This window comes from Monodelphis domestica, chromosome 1, assembly GCF_027887165.1.
Source record: "Monodelphis domestica isolate mMonDom1 chromosome 1, mMonDom1.pri, whole genome shotgun sequence".
Lineage (NCBI taxonomy): Eukaryota > Metazoa > Chordata > Mammalia > Didelphimorphia > Didelphidae > Monodelphis > Monodelphis domestica.
The window spans coordinates 692,899,597-692,919,614 of record NC_077227.1 but is presented as its reverse complement, the minus strand read 5'-3'; the positions used below and the strand labels follow the sequence as shown (position 1 = coordinate 692,919,614).

The following is a 20,018-nucleotide window of genomic DNA, read 5'->3' as shown; positions in this document are numbered from 1 at the left end:
AATTAAGGTCACCAGCTAGTAAACATTTGAGGCCATATTCAAACTCAAGTCCTCCTGACTTCAGGCCCACTTAGAGGCCTCCTAGAAGGACTAAATTTCTTGTGTTTTAACTGGAGGGTGTAGAACTAGGAGAAATGGAGAAAAGATACAGGGAGGCACATTTCAAGAACTGCCTCGAGTGCTATCTCCTTTTTAAAGCTTTGTTCCTTGCTTGTGCCCCCTCCTGCCTATCACATTCACTTTTCTTTAAACACATTGAATTCCTCCAGTAGACAGGCCAGGAGCATCTCAGTTTTGTCTTTGGCTATCATCCCGCTCGGTGGTCTAAAAAATGAGTATTAAACAAATGTTGGAATAAAAATGAAAATATGTGATGTAAGAGCAAAGAGATGGAGTTACTTATAAGCCAAGGTGGCAGCCTCAAGGCATCATGGGGTTCCCTCCTATAAAGAGAGCCTTCAAGCAGAGGTTGTATAGTCACTTGTCAGGGATTTAGTACAGAGGATTCCTTTTAAGGGTGATTGGATTAGATGGCCTTTGGAGATGCTTCCATCTCTGAGAATCTATGATTCTATCAATAACCTGTATGTCTGGATTTAATTTTGAGATCTCCCCTCTAATATTCCTATGGCTGGCTGAAGAAGTCATGCTATATCATTGTGATGGAACACTATTGTGCTATAGGAAATTATAAGGGATCCATGGGAGTGGAGAGCATAGGGAAATAAACCTGTTGAATAAAAATAAAGTTATAAAACAGTTCTAAAACTTTTTCAGTCTTATGAATAATAAATCTAGATGAATTTGAACATTAAAAAGAAAAAAATGTCAGGGGAGATGATTTCAGAAAAAACCAGGAAGACATCTACAAACGGATACAAAGTGAAGCGAGCAGAACCAGGAGATCATTGTACACAGGAACAGCCATATTGTAAAAACCTTTGCTACTGTGATCGATACAATGATCCAAGACAATTTGGAAAGACTCATAATGAAAATTGCTATCCATCTTTAGAGGAAGAACTGATCAACTCAATGCTAATTGAAGGTTCATTTTCTCACTTTATTTTTCTTGCAACATTTAAACGTGTTTTGCATGATTTCACATATATAATAGATTGCATATTGCTTGCTTTCTCAGTGAGTGGGAGCAGAGTGGTGAGAGGGCAAGAATTTGGAACTCAAAATTTCAAAGAGTGTTAAAAATAAATAAAAATGAGTCAATTAAAACAAAACATATATCTATATCTATCTATCTATCTATCTATCTATCTATCTATCTATCTATCTATCTATCTATCTATCTCTATCCATGCATCTATCCATTCATCTATCCATCCATCTATCTATTTATCTATCTATATCCATCTATCCATCCATCCATCTCTCTCTCTCTCTCTCTCTCTCTCTCTCTCTCTTTTCTCATTACACCTTATTAGCACCTTGTCTGTACCAATGAAATGGCTTTCTTCTAACTGATCTCCTTGCCTCAATTTTCCTCCAACTCCAATCTTACTGCTACTCAGCCACCAGAGTGATTTTTTCTAAAACTCAGGTCTGACCATTTTGCCTTTCTGTTCACCAAACTGCCATGGCTCCCTATTACCTCTGGAATGATATTTAAAGTCCTCTGTTTGGTATTTAAATCTTTTTACAATCTGAGCCTTTCCCACCTTTCCAGGCTCTTTTCACTTTAACTCTTCTCCATCTACTCTGCAAACTAGCTAGCTATACTGGTCTTCTTGCCTTTCCTCACATAAGACTCTCCATCTTTCCTCTCTGTATATTTACCCTGACTGCTCTCTACTCCTTCCCAATTCTTCTCCCCTCACATAACTTGGATAGATCTTCTTCCTCACCTCCATCTCTAGATTTCTCTGGCTTCCTTCAGGACTCAGCAAAATTCCCATCTTCTACAGGAGGATTTTTCCAGCCTCACAGTCTATAATAGAAAAGGCCAAATCTCTTGCCTTTTTTCCCCTTCTCACCTCTTTCATCTAGTCTGAGAGGAAGCAGCTAGGTAGCACAATGAACTAGAACACTGGACTTGGAGTCAGGAAGCCCTGAATTCAAATCCAGGGTCAGACACTTCCTAGCTGTGTGACCCTGGGTAAGTCTTTATAACTTTGTTTCAGTTTTTTTGTGAGGAATAAATGAAATAATATTTCTTTTTTAAAAAGATTTTATCTTCCCAAACACGTGTAATAAGTTTTTAACATGTTTTTGAGATGATATTTCTAAAGTGTTTAGTGCACTGCCTGGTACAAAGTAGGGGCTATATAGATGCTAGCTGGCATCATTGCCATCATCATCATCATCATCATCATCATCATCATCATCAATTATGATGTGCCACCCCAGCCCTGCTTCCAGCTTGCTTTTTTTTTCTGAAATCAGGTTACCAGCCTCACCCTGCCCTCTTTTCCTCTTTCCCCACTGGGATCACTCTCTCAGTTGATCTGTAGGAGGTGGGGCTTGCGAAGAGGTTTTTCTTAGCACCTTGCTTCCCAGAAATAGGTTGAGCAGCTTCATTTGATACCTAGGGTGCCCCCTGGAAGCTGTTGCAGCTCTAAGCTGCCTCTACTTTAGTTTCTTGTTCGACTCTGGCATGGTGCTGGCACTCAGCTGTCCCTTTCTCTTCATTTAACAATTCCTCTCCTAGTTCAGGCCTTCATCATCTTTCTTCTTTTTTTTGCTATTCTTTTTAATTTTTTAATTGAAAATTTTAATTTATTTAATTCATTAAGAATATTTTTCTAAGGTTACATGGTTCATATTCTTTCCCTCCCCCGGTTGCTGACCATAATTCCACTGGGTTTTACTTGTGTCATTGATCAGTACCTATTTCCATATGATTGATAATTGTACTAGGGTGATCGTATCATCTTTCTTCTGAACTTTCAAAATAGCCTTCTTGTTGATCTCCCTGCTTCCAATTTCTCTCATCTCTAATTTATTCTTTAAATTGATATTCCAGCTGCCAAATTGACATTCTTAGAACACAGGGCTGATCATGCCACCCCTCCAAAAAAAACAAAAAACCTTCAGTGGCTCCCTAGGGGCCCAGGGTAAAATACAAATTTAACAGCTAGGCATTTAAAGCCATTATTAGCACCTCAAATGATTTTGCATTTAAGTGCAATGCAACAGGATACAATGCAATACAATACAATACAATGCATATCTCCTTTGGATTATTTTATTTTATTTTTTCATTTTTTGGTTTTTGTTTTTCTCTTTTGGAGTATTACAATAGCCTTCTATTTGGTCTCTTTGCTTCATCTCCTCCATTGTAATCCACTCCATTTTTTAAACCCTTACATACTGTTTAAGAATTGGTACTAAATATCAATTCCAAGGCAGAAGACCTTTGTCTTAGAATTGATACTAAGGACTGATTCCAAGGCCTAGGAGCCTTAAGGGTTGGGCAGTTGGGGTTAAGTGACTTTCCCAGGGTCACATAGCTAGGAAGTGTGATATTTGAACCCAAGACCTCCTGTCTCCAGACCAGGCTCTTTCTCCACCAAGCTATTTAGCTGCCATCTAATTCACTCTTTAAGCAGTTGCCAAAGTGATTTCCCTAAAGCCCCAATTTAACCATGCCCCTCCCTTACAATATAATGAACACTTATTAAGCACCTACTAGGTGCTAGGCACTGTGCTAAGTGCTGAGGATACGAATGAGAAAAAGAAAGACAACCCCTACCTTTGAGGGTCTTACAATTTAAAGGGGGAAGATAACTCAGAAATGGAAGTTAGAAAGAGGGGATGTCACCAAGGTGGAGGGGGCCAGGTTATAAGGAGTCTTATATTTATTTATTCAACCCTTATTTTATGCCTTAGTAATAACTCTAAGGCAGAAGGGCAAAGGCTAGGGAAATGGGCTTATAGAACTTGCCCAGGATCACACAGATAGGCAATGCCTGAGGTTAGATTTGAACCCAGGACTTCCTAACTCTAGACCTGGGCCTCTATTTACTGAGTTACCTTGTTGCCCTGGTAAATGTCAAACAGATGAGAATGAGTTTATAGTTGATCTTGAAGGCAATAGGGAGCCAACTGAGTTTGTTGAGTGGGGGAGTGGGAATTGGTCCTGATTATACTTTGGGGTGTATGGGGTGCTCAGAGAGGGGTAGTACCTCTGGTATGGAGGGCTTGTCGTGCTCTTCTAGGGCAGCTCTCCAGCCACTAACCCTCACCTGACACCCAGCTCTCACTTATAGCTCCCAGTAGCTGCTAGCATGCGGCAGCGGCCACACCCCGGGCAATGGCTTCGACAGGCCGGCCAAACCTTGTGAGGGTAGCCATCGGGTTAATGTCGACCCCTGGTGAACCAGGGCTTTGCTCACCCAGCATGTGAAGACTGCTTCGGCAGAACAGACGGAAGAAACCAATAAGAAGGTTCAACAGCTGAGAGGGCGATGCAGCAAGGCACTGTGGAGTGCTCAGGGCATGTTGGAGCACAAAAGACAACACAGCCATCCAATGCAGCTGAGGAAGTCTCCAGGTGTAACGACGTACCAATGGACCCAGGCTTCCAACGCCGAGAGAGTGGGACTGTCTCTGTGCATCGGCTTTTCCACTTAAATCTTCATGCACAAGTGTCTTTGTGCAAGCACAAAGACAATCGTCATCCTCGGTTCGAGAGACAACCAACATACTTTAGGAAAATCATTTTTGTGGGGCATAGTTTGGTAAGGAGGCCAAATTAAAGGTTCTTGAAGTGAATCAGGTGATGAGGGCCTGAAATCAGAGTGGTGACTATGGGAATGGAGAAAGGCAGACTTGTTTTAGAGATGTGCTGAGAAGAGCTGATAATTGATGGACTATTTGGGGTGAGGGAGAGGGAAGAATTAAAGGATAACACTGAGGTTGTGCTGCCAGGAGAAATGGTGGTGACGTCTACAGTAAGAGGAAAGTATGGCAGAGGGGAGGGTTTTGTAGGAGTGGAGGGGGCTGGGGGATAATGAATTCTGTTTGGCTATGTTGACTTTGTGATGCCTCCAGCATTTTCACTTTGAAATGTTCAATAGGCAGTTGGTGATACGCAATTGGAGCCCAGGAGAGAGACTTGGGCTGGTTATGTAGCTCTGGAAAGCACCTGCATTGAGATGACAAGATTTCTCACATCCATCCATTTCTTTTTTAGTTTTTTACTACTCCTTCCCCCCAATTACATCAATAGTTTTCAGTAATGATTTTCTGACATTTTGTGATCCATGTTCTCTCCCTCCCTCCCAGCTCTCTCGCCTCCCCAAGATGACAGGTAATATAAGTTGTACACATAGTATCATCTAATACATATTTCCTTATTCATCATGGTGTGAACAATTTTTACACTAGAGAAGAATTCACGGATGAAATAAAATGAAGAATGGCATTCTTCAATCTGCATTTAGACTCTGCCAGGTTCTTTCATGGCAGTGGATAGTTTTTTATGTTATGAGTTCCTTGGGATTGCCCAGAGATGGTGGCTCCCTTCCCCTTCTTCAATGTGCTTGAGGACATTTTTCACATCACCAACCTCTCTGCCAGCAGTCCAATGGGAACGCTTCCTCCCTTCCCTGTCTGGGGTAAGGGGCCAGCTCACATGCAGCATGAGGGTGCAGCTTGGGCACTAAAAGGTTCACCATCACAATCCTAGATCCTTTCATTTCTGATAATAGTTGTCTTTCACAGTTGATCATTGTACATGATTGGTATTACTTTCTACAGCTTTCTAACTTGGTTCACTTCACTTTGCATCATTTTGTATAAATCTTTCCAGGATTATTTTATTATAAGGATTTTTTAATTTTACTAATTACATGTAATAATATCCAGGCTTTTTGAGATCATCTTGTTTGTCATTCTTATAGTATTCCATTACAATCATATACTGCAATTCTTACAACCAATTTTCCAATTGATGAGCATCAGTTTCCAATTCTTTGTCACCATATAAATATTCTTGTACAAGTAGATCATTTCCCCCTATATTTGATGTCTTTGGGATAGTGGTCAAAAATATGCAGAGTTTTATTTTGTTTTTATTTTTAGTTATTTATATTTATGTTTAGTTCTTTAGGTGTGGTTCCAAATTGTTTTCCAGAATGGTTGAATCAGTTCACAGCTCCACCAACAATGTAGTAGCATCCCAATCTTTCTACATCTCTTCCAACAGTATTGGCAAATCTTTTAGAGATTGCTAAAATTGCACCTTCAAGCCACCTGTGAGCCCCCCCACATTACCCTAGGCAGGGGAAGGAGGAAGTGCTCTCATTGAGCTGCTAAGCAGAGGGGTGGGGCATGTGAAAAATGTCCTCAGGCACTGTGGAGAGGGGGATCAAAGCAGTCCCTTCTAGCACATGGGGGCACGTGTGCCACGGGTTCACTAACATGGTCCTCCAACATTTACCATTTTCCTTTTTTGTCATATTTGCCAGTCTGATAAGTGTGAGGTGGTACCTCAGAGTTGTTTTAATTTGCATTTCTCTAATTAGTAATGATTTGGAACATTTTTTTTTATATGACTAAAGATAGTTTTAATTTCTTCATCTGAGAATTGTCTATTCATATTCTTTGACATCCCTTTCTTATTACTCAAATAGCTAATATTCCCTCAGGCCCTCCATCTCTTTTCCTCTGAATTATTGTAATAGCGTCCTATCTGGTCTCCATGCCTCAAGCTCCCTGCCCTCCCCTCGCCCATTCTAATCTATTTTTCATGCAGTTGCTAAAATGAATTTTATGAAAGCCCAGATTTGATTATGTCCCTCCCTTATTCAATGAATTGTAATGGCTCCCTATTACTTTTAGGATCAAATTTTAACTCTGCTGTCTCACATTAAAATTCATGGAGACATTTAAGATTTTTTACACCTGGATCCCCTCCTACCTTTTCAGTCTTCTCATCTATTACTCCACTCTAAGGATTCTCTGGTCCTGTCAATTTGGTCTTTTTGCCGTTCCTCACACACACTTCCTTACTCTTCCTCATTGTGCCTCAGTGGAGCTGTGTCTCGTGTCTGGAATGCTCTCCTCCTGGCTTCCTTCAAGACTCAGCTGAAGTCTGACCTTCTGTAGGAGGCTTTTTCTGATGCTCTCAGAGCCCAGGTGGCAGGAAAACCCAAGTTCAAATCTTGCTTTCTACACCTGGTAGGTCTGTGACCCTGACCAAGTTGCTTAACCTCTCTCTGCCTCAGTTTTCCTAAATGAGGAGAATAATAACCCCTTCCCCGAGCTGTTGCAAAGATGGAATGAGATTATATTTGGAAAGTGCCTGGTGCATAGGAGGTTCTTAATAAATGTTTGTTGCCTTCCTTTGTCAAACTAACTGCCTTATGCTCATATGGCAAATACTGGTGTCCCCTTCATTGAAATGGCAGCTCTATGAGGATGACATTTCAAGGGCTTTTGTATCTCCAACTCCTGGAACATAATATGTCCTTATCTTATGCTCAGGACAGCTAGGGGGCATGGTGGCTATAGTGGGAGAACCTGGATTCAGGAAGACCTGAGTTCAAATTTGACCTCAGACACTAGCTATGTGAATTGGTCAAGTCACTTACCCCTGGTTGCCTCAGTTTCCTCATCTGTAAAATGGGCTGGAGAAGGAAATAATAAACTATGTCAGTATATCTGCCAAGAAAGCATCAAATAAGGTCAGGAAGAGCTGGACATGACTGAACAACAACAGCAAGCACAATGTATGCTCTCTGAACTGAACAAAACTGTACGTTTATTAGGAACCAGGAGAGTATCTGAAAAGGAGCACTAAACTGGAAGTTAGGAAACTTGACTGGTGGTGGGGATGCCTAGAGGCAGCTAGGTGCTTAGCATGCAAGATTTGGAATCAGGGAGACCTGAATTCAAATCCTACCTTCTATACTTATGAACTGTGTGACCCTGAGCGAGTCACTTAACCCTATCCCAGCCTCAGTTTCCTTCCCTGTAAAATGGGGAAAATAATAGCTTTTACCTCATCACAGGGTTGCTATGAGGATCAAATGAGATAGTACATGTGTGTATATGTCTGTATGCATATTATACATGTAATATATACTCAGTATATGCTATTAACTATATGATAATATACAACTACATATTTCATGTTAATATATCAGGTTTACTTAGATATATTAACTATAAATGACTATGGCATATTAATGTCATAATTAATTATATTAGTAACATATTATTGTTATGAAATTAATGTATTAGTGCCTCTTTCTCATTTTGAAATCCTTCAAATGTTCTGTAAATGAGTTAGTGCTATTACAGATTCTGCCACTTTGGGTTCTTGTGGTCTGGGACGACTTACATAATTTTCCTGAGCCTCAGTTTCCTTCTTTGCAAAATGAGGATAATAATGCATTCTACCTAATCTACTGGGGGAAGCTAAGTGGTGTAGTGGACAGAACAGCAGGCCTAGAGTCAGGAAGACTCCTCTTCCTGAGTTCAAATTTGGCCTCAGACACTTACTAGCTGTGTGACCCTGGGCAAGTCACTTAACCCTGTTGGCCTCAGTTTCCTCATTTGTAAAATCAGCTGGAGAAGCAAATAGCAAACTATTCTAGTATCTTTTTTTAAACCCTTACCTTCCATTTTAGAATCAATGCTGTGTATTGGTTCCAAGGCAGAAGAGCAGTAAAGTTTGGGTAATGGGAATTAAGTGACTTGTCCAAGGTGACACAACTAGCTAGATTTGAACCCAGGATTTCCTTCTCTGAACTTGGCTCTCAGTTCACGGAGCTACCCAGCTGGGACCCCCACCCCTACTCCAGTATCTTTGCCAAGGAAACCCCAAAAGGGGTCAAGAAGAGATGGACATGACTGAAATGATGGAACATCAACCACCTAACCTATTAGGAGGTTATGATAAAAGGTTTCTAAGCTTTGAAGTTCTATGACGCTGGGAGCTATATCTTCATTAGATAACTTCTAAGGTCTTCCTCCACCATTTCATCAGGAGCTCGAGGTGTGTCTGACTGCTTGAAGATCCTGCTAGCAGACCTCAGCTTTGGAAGGCTTCAGAAAGCAGAAGAGGCTCTCAGCTCATGGCTGGAGTTGCGCTGTCCCTCTGTAGTCTATAGACCTGGGTTCAAGTTCTGCCTTTGCCACTTACTAGCTGTGTGATCCTGGGCAAGTCATTTCAACTCTGTGCCTCAGTCTCCTTAACTATAAAGCAGGGAGTTGAACTTGATGGCCTTGAAGTTCTCTTCCAGCTCTAAATCTGTGATCCTGTGACTAGCCTGGCCAGATTCAGAGGCTCATTGCCTGTTTTGACTGAATAGAAGGTGATTACATTTTTGACGTTAGCAAATTTTAAATAGTTTGTTAACTGAGAAGGTTGTTTGCTGGTGGGAAGAAGGTCCTCACCAAAAGAATTACTGATCTTCGAAACTTAAAAAGTATTATTATTGGAGTTGGTTTAGGAGATTGAGAGTCAGATCTAGAAACAAGAGGTCCTGGGTTCAAATCTGGCCTCAGATACTGCCTAGCTATGTGACCTTGGGCAAGTCATTTAACTCTCATTACCTAGCTCCTTCCTGCTCTTCTTCCTTGGAACCAATGCACAGTATTGATTCTAAGACAGAAGGGAAGGGTTTTTAAAAATCCTATGATAAATTCTGAAGGGCAGCTGGGTGTTATGGTGGATAGAGTACCAGGCCTGGAGCTCAAAGAACCTGGGTTTAAATCTGGCCTCAGATCCTTCCTAGCTATGTGACCTTGGGCAAGTCATTTAACTCTTATTACCTAGCTCCTTTCTGCTCATCTTCCTTGGAACCAATGCACAGTATTGATTCTAAGACAGAAAGGAAGGTTTTTTTTTTTTTCAAAGTACTATTAGGTGGCACAGCAGATGGATTGCCAGGTCTGGAGCTGGGAGAACCTGGGTTCAAATCTGACCTCGGACACTTCCTAGCTATGTATCACCCTGAGCAAGTCACTTAACCTCATTTGCCTAGCCCTTGCCATTCTGTTTTAAAGTTGTCATGAAGATAAAAGTAAGTGTTTTTAAAAAGCATTATGATTAATTCTACCAGATGGATTAGCTGACAAGCAGACCTAGACGGGCTTCCCCTCACTCTGGGTTCCTGCTCACCTTGCCACCCTGTGCCAGCAGCTAAGCCTTCAAGGTCTGGCTGGAGCCCAGCTATGGCAGAGAAGGAAGTGCCAGCTGCCACAGCCTCAGGAGAGGCGAGGCTACGGCCCACGAGGGAAGCCAGGCTGCTCCGGCCAGCCAGCCCTCATTTCTCCCAGTCTTTGTGCCCCCAGCACCCAGTACAGCACACAGGGACTCTCTGGAGCCTCCTGCCACAAGAAAGGACATCTCAGGAAGTCAGGACTGAACTCCAGAGCCCAGTGAGGTGTTAATTACGTTCTTCACACTTTCCCAGGCTTCAGAATGATTCACTTCAGTGTGAAAATATTTTCTGTGACTGCTCATGTGACAGCTGGCTTCCTTCACCACGCAGGAGACAGAAGAGGGATGGGAAGACCCTGAGGCCTCCTGGGAAGGTTGGTGCTCAGAAGAAGTCTCAGTGCTTGTGGGTGCCCGGGAGGAACTGTCTGAGAGGAAGTGTGCTGCTGGAGGATACAGGAGGTATGGTCTGACTACTGACTGAGGATCAAGAGCAGGAAGGAATCCTGGAGAGTGACACACTTTCTTGTTTTGCAGATGAGGAAACTGAGGCTCTGATATCACAGGTTAGCTCAGGGGCCGCCACTTCTACAAAGTCCCTTCTTCATTCTCCCAGTTGTGAGTTAGATAGAGCTCCAGGACAGGAATGAGAAAGACTCATCTTCTTGAGTTCACATTTGGCTTTAGACATTTACTAGCTGGGTGACCCTGGGCAAGTCACTTTACCATATTTACCCCAGTTTTCTTACCTATAAAATGAGTTGGAGAAGGAAATGGAAAACCACTCTAGTATCTTTGACAGAGCTAGATGTTTGAACCTAGATCCCCCCACCTACAAATCCAGGAAATTTGGTATGATATAAAGGAAAGAGGCAGCTACATGGTGAAGTGGATAGAGTGCCTGACCTGGGATCAGGAAGATCCAAGTTCAAATCTGGCTTCAGACACTTACTAGCTGTGTGACCCTGGGCAAGTCATCTTACCTCATTTGCCTTAGTTTCCTCAAGTGTAGAATGAGCTGGAGAAGGAAGTGGCAAATCACTCTAGTATCTTTGTCAAGAAAATTCTAAAAGGGGACATAAAGAATCGTCCATGAATAGAAAATGAATGAACTATAACAACTCATCAAGTAGTAAGTGGCAGACCTGAGATTTGAACCCAGGTCCTCTGCCTTCAAAGCTAGGGCTCTTTTACAGGAATTATGAGGAAGGTACTTTGTATCCTGAAGCACAGTAGAAATGTGATCTGTTTTTATTGTTAGAGGATATTTCTAATCAGGTACAGAGATAAATGTTCCCCCCCTTGCCCCCCAAAACTCACTGACCACTTCCTAATTTGGAGCCAGTCACTTGGGTTCCGCCCCTGCATGCAGGTCACTTTCCCTGTTTTCCCAGCCACAGATGGTTGAGGGGTTTGTCTAAAAGGCGGGGGCAGATGCAGACCCAAGTGATGACACATAGAAAGAAACCTTGATTTGTACCCAAGCTTTGATTCTGGTCCCTGCTCTGTTACTAAGAATAGGATGTGTGGCAGGTTACTTTATTCCCCTCTGAGCCTCAGTTTCCTTATCTGTAAAATGGGCATAACATGACTTTTTTGGTACTCGGTCAACTACCATTTATTATGCATGTTCTAAGTGATGGGCCCTGTTTAAAGAACTAGACTTTATAGCCTCTTAAGGTTTGTGTAGGGTCACATGGCCACTAAATATGAGAACTGGGATTTGAATCCAGATTTCCTGATCCTAAGGGCTTTAGTAGACGCTTCCAATGAATTGCTGTGGCTCCAAACCACATCCCCTGGTGGGTCGCTTTTGGTTTCTGAGCTGTTCCTTCCTTTGGGTGGGCCCTGGACAGCAGGAGAAGTTTAAGGAAGGCTTGTGGGCAAAGGTTTTCCTGGTGTGGTAGTGCTTGCCAAAGCGGGCGTTTCCTTGGCCCAGGCTCTGAGAAATCCCCGACCATGCCGTGACAGAGATGAGGTGAGAACAAGTGTCTATTAAGTACCTACTGTATTCTGGACACTGTGTGAGGCATTTTGTCGATATTACTGTAAAATAAATGACCTTATAATCCCCATTTTATAGTTTAAGAAACTGAAGTAGATGGAGGTTAAATGACTTGCCCAGGGTCACACAGTTAGTACATATCTGAGGCTAGATTTGAACTCAGGTTTTTCTGACTTCACACCCAGTGCTCTCTCTATTGTGCTACTCAGAAGTTTAATGAAAGAATATCACGTATGTCACAAAACACTTCCAGAGTAAGAGAGTATGTTACTGGTGTTGATGTTCAGTCCCATCTAACTCTTTGGGATCCTCTCTGGGGTTTTCTTGGCAAACATAGTGGTTTCCATTTCCTTTTCCAGCTTATTTCCTTATCTGAACAGATGAGGAAACTGAGGCAAACAGGGTGAAGTGACTTGGCCAGGGTCATACAGCTAATAAATATCTTGCCAAAGGACAGTCAGAAGCTTGATTTGAATTCCTGTCCTCCTGAGTCCAGACCCAGGACTCAAACCTTTGTACCACCTGACCATTGAAGAAAGCTCTAGGCCATCACACTGTGGAACCTCCTGGGAATGGATCATTCCTTGGCTTTTCCTTTAAATCTCCCAAGGATGGACTCACAGACAAGAACCAAATACAGAACGAGGGAGGAGAGAGTCTAGTGCCCTCTGCTTTGCTCAGACCACATCCGTAGGATCATGGCCACTGTTTGAAGGGCAATCATTAATGGAAGACAGTCAAATGAAGATCCCCAGGATAATTTAGGAACGAGAAGAAAAGTCTCTGGGCTAGAGTGAAGGACTGTCACAAGGACAAGGAGTTAGCCTTGTCCTGCTCGCCTACAATCTGTTGTGGTTGTTTTAGGCAAGTCTTACTTTAGGACATTTTCACGGTAAAGATGCTAGAGCGATTTGCCATTTCCTTCCCCAGCTCATTTTACAGATGAGGAAACTGAGGCAAACAGTGTAAAGTGTCTTGCTCAGGGTCACACAGTGAGAAAGTGTCTGAGGCCAGATCTGAAGCCAAGACTTTCCATCTCCAAGCCTGGCTCTCTATTCACTGAGCCACCTAAACCGCCCTGACCAGTTGCTCTGATATTGGACATTAGGAGCTTGACTAAAGGTTCCATTTTTGGACAGTTGGGTCTAGAAGAGTGAATGGCAGAGAGCTCTTTTTTTCCAGAGGTTGTAATAATGCATTTCTTAAATGGTTATTACAAGATTCCCAACAGCTCCATTAAAAATGTGGCAAAGCAAGCAGATACTCAACTCAAGCACTGATGCAGTGTCTAGAGATTAGCTTAAGGGCATCTAGGACCTTAGATCACTCAAGTTCCTGGGCCTTTCTAGCCTCGTATCTGGAAGCTCGGCAATGGTAGGGCTACCATGGTCTTGTCCTCACAGGATATGCTGATGTGCAGGGTGATGGTTTACACCAGCTTTTCCACCTGGATTTTTAGGGGTGCTAGAGAGTAGGAATGTTGGTGGAGGAAGAGATTGGCTATCATTGGGGGGGGGTATAAATAAGTACATTGAAGACTTATTTGGTGTGGAGAGAACATTTCAGAAGATGTAGAAGAGTGAATTCTTGGCACAGAGTAAGCTTAAGAAATGTTTACTTATTTTTGGATTGAGTAGAAATTGGGAGGCACAGGAAGTAAATCAACAATTGTTTAATAAGAACTTCCTATGTGCCAGGCACATAGGGCAGGTAGGTGGCACACTGGATAGAACACTGGGCCTGGAATCAGGAAGACCTTAGTTCAAATCTGGTCTTAGACACTTACTAGCGGTGTGACTCTGGGCAAGTCACTTAACCCTGTCTGCCTCAGTTTCGTCATCTGCAAAATGAGCCAGAGAAGGAAATGGCAAATGGCTTTAGTATTTTTGTTAAGAATACCTCAAATGGGGGCAGCTGGGTAGTTTAGTGGATAGAATGCTTGGCTTAGAGTTAGGAAGACATGAGTTCAAATCTGGTCTTAGACATTTGAATATTAATTTTTAATCTTACAACACTTACTAGCAGTGTGACTCTGGGCAAGTCACTTAACCCTGTTTGCCTAAAAAAAAAATAAATAAAGACAACTCCAAATGGGAAATGGACATAACTTAAGTGCCTGAGCAACAAAAAATGTGTTAGGCACTGTACTAAAGGGTTACCAAAAAAAAAAAAGGGAAGAACAGAGTCTGCTCTGAAAGAGCTCATGTTCTAATTGGGGAAGCAAACATGAAAATAACTATAAACATACAAGATATATAGAGAGAATGTGGAAAGCAGTCTTCTAGGGGGAGGCACTAAAAGCCAGAGGGATCAGGAAAGGCCTCTTGTAGAAGTAGGGATTTGAGCTGAATCTTGAATGAGGCATAGAAGTGAGGAAGGAGAGCATTCTGGGAATGAGGGATCGTTAGTGAGACATATGAGGCCAGGTGGGGCTAATTAGAAGATCATTGAAATAATCTAGGAGGGAGGTGAGGAGGACTGCGCTAGGGTGGCACCTTTGTGAGCGGAGAGGAGGGGTTATATACGAAAGCTATTGTGAAGGCAGGAATGGCAAAATCTGGCAACAGATTGCATGTTGGGGTGAGTGAAGTTGAGGCGTTGAGCATGACGCTAACTAAGGTTGTGAGCCTTCCATATGTTCTCATTTGATGTTCAAATAACCCTATGAGGTAGATGCTATTCTCCTTTTACAGAAAAGGAAACTGAGGTTGTCCTTAAGGAACTTGACCACCACAAAGTTGCTCAAAGACTTAAATGTCTAGGGCAGGATATGAACTCAGGTCTTCTGGATTCCGAGTCCATCACTATAGGATCTGAGAGCTGGATGGGACCTTAGAGTGGAACATATTTGGTAGGAGAAAACTTTAGCACAAAATATTGGAGTTGGAACAGACCCAAGGAAAAATGTAGTCCAACTCTTTCATTTTATAGATGAAGAAACTGAGCCCCAGAGAGATTAAATAATATGTGTGAGCTTGGACAGAGTCTCTTAATTTAGTAGTTCTTGAAGGGCTCGTGTTATGCATGATGACTTTGAGTTTTCAAGAAAAGGGGAAATGGCATATACCATATATTGCTTCCTCCAGCAAAGCCCTTCTCTTATGCTTTTCGGTGACATAAAGATAGCCCTGAGACCATCCTTCCCCCTTGCACCCTTCTCTGTGGGTGTGCTCATGGTTACTGGCACAAGTCGTGTCCTGCTCTATGTGTTGATCACACATAGGAAGTATCTGTTTGGGGAAGAGATGATTATGAAGCCTCCTTGATATGTCCATGCCACCCTTAGAGCAGGCTGGGAGATGATAGGGTCACAGATCAAGAATTTAGGGGGACTGAAAGGCGATCTAACCCAGCTCCTTCATTTTTCAGTTGATTAAATTATGGCCCAGGGAAGTTAAGTAGCTTGTAGAAAGCAGTAAGGATAAAAGGTGGGATAAGAACCCAGATTCGCTGACTTGAGAGCCATAGCTTTTTGTACCATTCTACAGTAATTTCCATTGACATGCATTGCACCTTGACTCCATTCAGGGCTAGGGCTTAAGGAATGGGGTATGGGTGGGTGGGGGAAGAAGGATGATATAGAGCCATGTTGGTGAAGACATGTCACATGTGCCCTAGTGTGTGGAGGGGGCTGCTCTGTTCCTGCTCCTCCCAGTGCCCAAGGACTTTTTTTTGCATGCTCTGCCCCTCTGTCCAGCCACCCAATGCAAGCACTTCCTCCCTCTGTTCTCTAGGGTAATGGGGGTGGGGTGGGGGCCACAGGCATTTTGATGGTGCAGATTGGGCACACGATCTCTAAAAGGTTTGCCAATGCTGGTACAGAGGAAGAGAAACCAGGTTTCCTTTCCTGTAGTCTCCGTTCTGGCCACAGGTCCCCTAATGAGTACAGGGGAAAAGCTTTACAGTATTACATGGGTCTGGACAAAGTGAGAAACAGTTCTTTATTGTGTAATTAAAAACAGCTCTACAGTCAACTCTTGACCCATGTCTTCCTGGTAGGAAAAGCAATGAATGACCTGAAAGCTGAGTAAAGTCTACTCTTTTTAAAAACGTGTGTGGTCCCCTGAAGTGCCCGGACTCAGTATTGCTGGAACAGGGCTCAAGATTGCAACCCGTCTCAGGGTCTCACGCATTTGCCATAACCTAAAAAAACAACAAACAAACAAAAAACAAACAAACAAAAAACCAAAACATGATACCAGGCTTCAGTTGAAATAAAAAAAAAAAGTCATTCCAGCAAGTCATTTACAGCATATAACCAGCTGCAAAATCATCCTGTGTGAGCAATAAAACACTTTGTACTGCTTACAGATTCTAGTTTTAAGAAACATTCAGGTGAAGGCTTGCTGGGCCAAAATGTTATTTGCTAAATCGAGGCATTGGATCCGCTGCTGTTTCTGCTTTGTTTCTTCTCCTTACAAGTTTCAATAAGGCAAGAAAAGCCCAGCTGTGCACTCGATTACTAAGTTACTTCTAAAAGTGCTACATTGTTAGTTATGTATTTAGAACAAAGAAACAATATATTGTTGCTCAATTCAGAGCCCAGCCTGAGCAAGAAAAATGTCCAGCTCCATCTCGGTAGCCAGCTGCAAAAGCTGATGCGTACTGAAAGTTTTTTGGTTGGTTCCCCACGCTTGCTACAGTGTGGAAGGAGGACAGGTTTCTTAGGAGACTTGAAGCCCTGTGGTGCATTTAAAAATCTATACAGTACGACAGAGAGAGAGAGGGGAGGAGAGAGAGAGAGAGAGGAGAGAGAGAGAGAGAGAGAGAGAGAGGAGAGAGAGAGAGAGAGAGAGAGAGAGAGAGAGAGAGAGAGAGAGAGAGAGAGAGAGAGAGAGAGAGAGAGAGAGAGGGAGGGAGGGAGAGAGAGAGAGAGAGAGAGAGAGGGAGGAAGAGAGAGAGAGAGAGAGAGAGAGGAGAGGGAGAGAGAGAGGGGGAGGGAGGGAGGGAGGGAAAGAGAGAGAGAAAGAGAGGGGGAGAGAGAAGAGAGGGAGAGAGAGACAGAGAGAGAGAGAAAGAGGGGAGAGAAACAGAGACAGAGATGGGGGGGGCGGAGATATATTTCCCTAGAAAATGGTTCTACCACCAAGGTGAACAGATAGCAGTTTGTAAACAATCCCTAGTATCCACAGAATGAGTTAGAACATTAAACAGTCAGAGCTAAGGAGAGCCTTTGAAAAGCAGTGAATAGCACTGAGAGAAATTGGAATTTTACAGAGAGTAAAATAGAAAATCTTCATTACCCCTCTGCTCCTGGGCCCCCAGCGCCCTTATAAAGTGATTGAAGAAAAGTCATAGCCCTTCACTGGAGTCGGAAAAATTAATTGGGGGTGGGGGGGCGAATAGGAGGAGTAGGGGGAACAATAGAAAGAAAATTCTGGTATTTAAAAAATGGGCCATAGGGACTGAGGATTAAAGGAATGAGAGTTGGAGGATATCGTAGAGATCATCTGTTCCAGCCCTGCCATTGTACAGATGAAACGGAAACTTTCCAGAATAGGTTTCAGAAAGGTTGTGACTTGCCCAAGGTCACACAGGCAGTAAATAGAACAGGGATCCAAATTCAGGTCTTCTGACTCCAGCTCCCATGTTCTTTGGAAAATGCCACTCTGCCTTCATAGTAAAAGCCCCAGCTTTGGGGAGAAGCAGGAGGAGGTTAGGAGGTAGGGTGTAGGATTGGATCGGGGTGGGTAAAACAGAACTTCTGAGCTATTTCATGTTGTGTTTTTCAGGACCAACTCTGGAACAGTGGCTCTTTGGCAGCAATAGCTGCCCAGCCTCCAAAGTGTTGGAGGATTCCAACCCAACTCCATTTTGTCCCCACATCCAAGTTCAGAAAAGTCTGGGTCTCCAACAGAACTTGATTCTCCTCCTGAGACAAGATGGCCTTCCTTAGCGTCCGTCTGTCCTCTTGGACTGGGTAGCCCAATCTTGGCCTGATTGCTCTCCCATTGATCAGAGGGAAGGCTTCTCCTCTGATGGGACTAGAAGATGTGACCATGGCTGAAGAATTCTGGGGCTACTCTCACAGTGAGTTTCCATCTCTCTTCTGGATTGGCTCTCTCTCCTATCCTGTCTAGGAGACCGAAAGTCTGGCCCGTCGTCCATGTGGAAAGGACATCTGCTTGGGGGTGGAGGTGGAAGAGGCTTAAACACATTAATTTCCCTGGGAAAGTTTGCAGCCATAGACCCTCCTGAAGTTCCGGGTGCGTTTTCAGCCAACAGGGCGTCTCTTTGGGGAGAAGATCAGGATGGGGGCGAGAGCGTGAAGGGGACGTGGAACACTGTGGAGATGGCTAGGGGCTGCCAGGGCAGAGGCTGGAGCAGTTTAGGGAAGAATTCCCAATGCAGACATCAGACTTAGACCATCTGGTTACACCAATGTTGAGAAGCTCCTGGGAAGGGCGGGGAGAAGAAGGGGCCGGAGGGGAAGAAAGCGAATGCCCCTGCAACAAAAGGGAGTTCTGTGTAGTGGGCTGGCGGTGAGAGGTTCATTCTATTAGTGAATGGCACCCGCCTCCAACCTCATGGGTTTTGTGTTGGTATTTCCCCCCCCTCTGTAGGTCTATATGTGTGCCTGTGGTTAGTCAGACCCTTCTATGGAATGGGGTGAGCCAAAGGCCTCCCCTGGTTACACAGTCCTATTGAGAAGGGTCTGATATTCAGCTGGGGAGGTTTTTAGACTCTGAAGGGGAAGTAGCACATTAGGGTCATGCACTACAGTTTCGTAGGGTGGCACAGTTTCTAGGGCAATAGTGGAGACAGAGGCCTGTCCTTGGGGAGATCTGAGGGGACAACCAGGATCCGCCCTCGGCCACAGGCAAAGAAGCCCCATCTTCATCCTCATTCCTCTCCTCTGCTGCATTGATCTGGATGGAGACATCTCTGTCCTGGCAAAGGGTCATTCAGGGGAATATGGTGGAGGGTCCTCAGTGGGGATGTAGATTTGAGTTGACCCTGGTCCTACGCACTCCCTCGTAGCTGAAAAAAAAAAAAGGGACATTTAAGGCTTACGCCTTGGATAAAGGACTTCCCAGCTCCTGCAATACTACTTCCTATGCTTTAAACATTTAATGTGCAGCAACATCACTACCAAATAAAAAATGAAACGCACTTATATGTACAAAATATTTCTAGTAGCTTTGTTTGTGGTGGCAAAGAATTGGTAATTGAGAGGATGCCCATCTGTTGAGGAATGGCTAAACAAGTTGTGGGATATGATTATGATGGAATACTATTGTGCTATAAGAAAGGACAAGCAGCATGCTTTCAGAAAAAACCTGGAAAGACTTACATGAACTGATGCAAAGTGAAGTGAGTTGTGCACAGTACCAGCAATAATGTATGATCACCCCCTGTGAATGCATTAGCTTTTTCTCAGCAATACAATGATCTAAGACAATTTCCAAGGACTTGTGATGAAAAATGCATCTGTCTTCAGAAAAAAGAACTGATAGAGTCTGAATAAGAATCAAAGCATACTTCTTTGTTTTTGTTTCTTTTCCTCTCCTTCCTTCCTTCTTCCTTCCTTCCTTCCTTCCTTCCTTCCTTCCTTCCTTCCTTCCTTCCTTCTTCCTTCCTTCCTTCCTTCCTTCCTTCCTTCCTTCTCTTCCTTCCTTCCTTCCATCCTTCCTCTCCTCCCTCCCTTTTTTTCCCTTCCCCCTCTTTTCTTCCTTCCTTCCTTCCTTCCTTCCTTCCTTCCTTCCTTCCTTCCTTCCTTCCTTCCTTCTTCCTTTCTTTCTTTCTTTCTTTCTTTCTTTCTTTCTCTTTCTTTCTTTCTTTCTTTTCTTTCTTTCTTTCTTTCTTTCTTTCTTTTCTCTTCTTTCTTTCTTTCTTTCTTTCCTTTCTTCTTTCCAGGGCCAGATTTGAACCCAGGGCCACCCAAAT

At 43.3% G+C, this 20,018-nt stretch overlaps 1 long non-coding RNA gene across 1 annotated transcript; it reads left to right on the top strand.

Moving 5' to 3' along the window:
* The first annotated feature begins 9,797 nt into the window (after positions 1–9,797).
* Positions 9,798–19,543, top strand: LOC130454630 (uncharacterized). Its single transcript, XR_008912410.1, has 2 exons — positions 9,798–10,588; positions 17,864–19,543. It is a non-coding gene; the product is annotated as an uncharacterized LOC130454630 (long non-coding RNA).
* Positions 19,544–20,018: the final 475 nt, after the last annotated feature.